General features: G+C 39.2%; 1 long non-coding RNA gene across 1 annotated transcript in view; it reads left to right on the top strand.

Annotated features, from left to right (window-relative positions):
• Window positions 1-2,667, top strand: part of LOC140929739 (uncharacterized) — a 3,096-nt gene extending 429 nt beyond the window's left edge. The window contains exons 2-3 of the long non-coding RNA XR_012164781.1: window positions 382-475; window positions 2,338-2,667. This is a non-coding gene — a long non-coding RNA (uncharacterized lncRNA). The remainder of the gene's footprint in view (window positions 1-381; window positions 476-2,337) is intronic.
• Window positions 2,668-5,000: the final 2,333 nt, after the last annotated feature.

Here is a 5,000-nt window from a genome sequence, read left to right as displayed (position 1 = left end):
AACCGGTTCTAAATACCCTGGTCAATGAAATAGTGAAAGGTGTGACAACAAAAGTTGAGAACCTATTAAACAATATTAATGAGATATATTTTCCTGAAGGGTTACAAACGTGTCGGACTGTATGATTTACTTCCCGGCAGTGCCACTAGTTGTAAATGCCTGTCGACCCCAACTTTTATAATACTTTCAATAAATTTGTTACTTTTCATAAGAACATTTTTGTACTTCAATGGCATTATGCTTGCGTAATAGTATTTACTTTTATATTGTAAGATATTGTCTTGATTTGAACGTGCATCTATCATAACAGGTACGGTTAACTGTAACAAAAGATAGTAATACATGCAAGGGAGGTAACTCTACCATTTCATTTTTCTCAAGATACACATCAAAAGAAATGAAGCTGATAACAATGTCTTCGTTGTTTTTGGTTCTCGTGTTTATTTCGGGAGTGAACGGCCAGCAACGTGAAAAGGTGAATATCTAGTTAATTACAACGTTAGTGTTAAAGGCAAATTAAAATTCAAAGGATTTGTTCTAAACAAAATGCAAACGTATGTGTGTTCTATTCTGAAGATCCCAAATACGATTACAAAATCCCGTTACTCCGACCTTAATTTCCGTGCTGATCTCGTCGCCCTTAACTTTAGTGCAATGCCGTCATCCCCATGTTTGTTTTTGGCCCGCATCCCGAGCATTCTTTTAATCGCAAATCTCGCCCCCATTACGCTTTACAATCCCGAATCACGACGTTCAAATAAGCGAAATTCTGCATCCCGAAAAACCTATTAGGGACCCTCTATTCTAAGCTTTGGGTGGGGAATAAAGTTCTTTTTTGATTCGCGCCATTCTGCAGCTGGCGGATAAAATGGAGAAAAAACGCAAATACCCTTTCAGATACCCTTCAATTTCGAAGGAGCTAGTTTGGAAGGTTTGAAAATTTGTGCGTTAATCGCAGACTTGATGTGGTATTATGATCGAAGTTTTGTTGGAAAAGTGAGTGAAAATCACTGCACGGAAAATAGCACCGTTACACAAATTTACTCTGGGGAGATATGGTGCAACAAGTGAAAACTAGGGGAGTGTTTTGAGCTGGCTCTCAATGGAAGCCGGCACCCGGCGATTGATCGCCACCTACTTTGGAATTTGTAGCCGATTACTTGGCATTCTATTTGCTACTTTTCCCTCCCTAGTTTAATTACAGCCCCTACATTTGTCACAGCCGCCTACTTAAGGTTAGGCAGACGCCTACTTCAGGTCGTATTGAGAGCCCTGCCGGGGCGTATTTGATCCTGATATTTAGTTTATACATGTATTTTTTAGATTAAGAAGCTCATATCCCATTCCTGCCATGCACTTCCTTTTGGCGCTTTTTACGTGCAAATGTTTGTACTGATATTATGTATTTCCAGTGTACTGATTTTATGTTATCGGAGCCCCAATTACATGTAAACAAGTTGCAAAACTTTCTGAATGGGTTATCCCGAAGCAATTAATCTCTTTAAAATTAGTTGGAAAGTGAAATTTCCATTCTCGTTCAAACATTAAAGGGGCTACTCTATGCCACGAGGTTATTGCTGTTTTAGATCAATTCAGTCTTATTAGCTGAGGGTAAAAATCTGTTAAAAATGGGTAATTATACCACTTTTCAGATGTTCGAAATCCTAGGAGACTCGCAGGCAAGCAAGAAATTTTGCAACGACTGTTCCGAAAATTCTAGATTTCAAATCGTCTTCCGAACAGATATCTTCCTAAGATTGACGTTGGGTGCTCCTGAATCATTTCTTATTGCCTTTACCAATACACAAAATGCTCCTGTAGAGTTTAGATGAAGAACCGGATGTCAAACAAAATTTTTTGGGGGGTGTTTTTTGCAAGCATAACATTTAAACTTGAAAACGTTGGCCCAACTTTTTCGAGTTCCAATCCATGTCTACCCTTGCGATCGCTAGCAACAGACGACAGGAAACAGTTTCAATGCCTAAGTACAGTCTTAAATAAGAAGCTGGACCAGTTTGTTAGGAATTCCCAATTATCCGAAAAAATGTTTCAGCGTTATTGAAAAGATAGCAAATAGATTGACATAGCCTCTAGCTTTAACATTTGTACTCCTTTTTTTCTTTATCATCAAAATATGTGATTCAAAAATTCACATTTAGTTAAAACTAATTCCATCGAATGAACGACCAAGGTGAGATTTGACGGGAAATCTGCCGAATACCTGAAAAATCATAATGCAGCTAAAAACACAGGAAATTTGGCCATAACTCCCACGACAAACATTTTCATTCTTTATTCGTATCAGTATTTTGATGACATATTCTTTATTTTACACAGACTGAATGCGCAGGAGATGATGGTAATGCTAAGATTGGAACAGGGGAAAGAGATCAAGAAAAAACAGTTCCGCTCTCTCCAGACTCTCCTCTTGGAGATGACGGACAAGTTTTTGCAAAAGAGTGTTGAATGTATCAAGTTATTTACCTTGTGGGGTTTTCAATTTGTTCTGACCGCGTAGTAGATATTAGCTTATGTGAACGGATTGTAAGGGATTTTGAGAAATACAGAAGCGTTTGATTGTGAAACGTGAATAACTGTAGTGACCGCTTGTGCTTCCAGTCTGTAATTTGTTTTAGCAGTGGGCATCAATAAACGAAATACCTAGTAGTGAAACTTTGTGTTATTAATTGTTTGAGATTATAAAAGCAAGGCGTGATCCATCTCGATAGTGGTTCGGCGAAGCCCCTTTCATAACTACCCCACATGTGGCTGTGTCACGGAAAAGGCAGCTCTAGCCTTTCAATAAATCTTCTCCTCTGCCACCTCCTTTAGTTCTTCATTTCAGTTTTTGAGAACTCTGTTTGCCTTATTAGCCTGAGAGCAGTGGTTTCTCCAGGCCGGACGCTACGCTAAAAGCGTCCGGCCTGGAGAAACAGCACTGCTCGCAGGGACGGTATTTGTTTATAGGATTACATGTACAATCTCTGTTTTAAAGTGTTATTAAAGACTTCATTCTGTATCAAGGGGATTCGAATTTTTAACGCGCAACCAGTAAAATACACCAGTTTAAGAGCCTGCTGACGCGTAAACAAGCACGGTGACCCCATCTTTTTATTGCATTTTTTTAATGTTCATATCATGAATGTTGATAAGGCCAAGTTTCAAAACAAGTTTGATAGTAGAACAATTTCAAGGGAATTACCTTAAGTTATAAGACTTCTATCATGTATTTTGAGTGAAGATGACAATTTGACTTTGGGATATCCATTCTAGTCGCAACCATTTTGATCGATGCGATCCTGTTCCATCATTCTTCCGCAACTGGGACACGACACTGACACGACTGAGCCAAATGCTCCGAAGATAAATTCATTTGTGTAAGGTAACGAAAAAAAAGAACGGCTGCTATTCCCTTCTAGTCACCTTCGAACAAAAAGACATCACAAACCCATACTAAACAAAACAAACCATCGAATTTTTTTGCCCGAAGGGGACACGTAAAATTCCAGGTAACACGAAGACTTGAAGAGAAGTTAGTTCAAAATAAAATTTTAAAAAAATAATTTGGTCCCCACGTTTATTGCTATTTAGTCCTACGTCCTTAATAGTCTGGTACTTTTTACCCAATTCAAATATGGGAAAACCGACCAAAAACCCGACACGCCTTATTCGCGCTTTAATTCCCCAGCAGGGGTACCGTGTTTATTCGATTAATCGCCCTGGGCACTTATTGAAATTTATGGACCTAGAGAGTGGGCGCTTATTAAAATTTTGGACTTAGACAGTGGGCGCTTATTAAATTTTCACCATTTTCAGCAAGTGTAGTATGTTTATTTTGCAACATAACAATAAATGAAACGCGAAGATGTAACAAAGCAAGGTTTTTTGTAAACTACCCCTACTCTGAAGAAAACTCTGTCTTTGCGGAAGTCTCTATCATTAGTACTATTGTCTTATTCAATTTCAATCTGATTGTCACCCAAGTGGGTGGGCGCTTATTCGAGGCTGGGCGCTTATTAACTTTTCCAGCCTTTACGATGGGCGCTTATTCGAGATGGGCGCTTGCGAATAAATACGGTATTTTGCAGAACGCCCAACGACCAAAGAAGGAATAGGAATGAACTCTTGAACAATTATAGTTTAGGACTGACTGAGTCAAGTTCCACTATTAGGGAAAAACTAAACTGGAGCATGGTTCATTTTTGTTTCCATGCCGATCTGTAAACTTTAGGATAATTCTCTGAATTCTAACTTATCAGCACATGAAATTAAATTGCTGTCGTCGCATGACAACGAGATCCTGTCTAGAAAAATTTTTGACTTATCCGTGTGATACTGATATTTAGATTAACGATATACGTGTACTGCGCAACAAAAACAAATTAATAAGGGAAATCAATTCTAGCTCATTTCATCCTTTGACGTGAGACTGAAAAGGTGAAAAACCCGCCTGATTTCTTGCATTTCAAATTCTTCACTCGCCGGGCAAAGGAAATTTGTAAGTATAGTTTTGCTTTTCAGTGGCTTCCCTTTTCCCCGTTGAGTTAAAATATCGATGAAATATATTAAGCTATAACAGTTAGTTGCCTCCTCCAATTCTCTCTTTATCACGGAACGACAGATTGGGCGCTTTATAAAAAACACACTTAGTCTTCATTCAAACATTTTATAGCGGAGCTCTCGCGCGCGAAGCGCGCAGCGGAGCACCATGGGTAAAAGAATGTGGTAAACTACCCATCCGAGAAAATTTGGTAATCACGTGACCGTACACCGACCGCCCGCCCGCCCGCCCGACCGTCCGTCCGCACCACAGGCATACCAATGTAAAATAATTCAGTCAGGTATGGCAACCCAAATGCAACTCAAGGTTTTATTTGGAAAGAAATCGCATGGCCGTTCGGACTTTTAGAAAGAAAAAGCAACAACAAAGTCGTGTCTTTTTCGACGTTATTTTTGATGTTTACACTCACGTGGATAACAGAGAAAGAGCTAGAGCGAGT

Source organism: Porites lutea, chromosome 3 (assembly GCF_958299795.1).
Source record: "Porites lutea chromosome 3, jaPorLute2.1, whole genome shotgun sequence".
Lineage (NCBI taxonomy): Eukaryota > Metazoa > Cnidaria > Anthozoa > Scleractinia > Poritidae > Porites > Porites lutea.
Note: the sequence above shows the minus strand (reverse complement) of the source record. Positions and strands in the feature narration are given on the sequence as shown.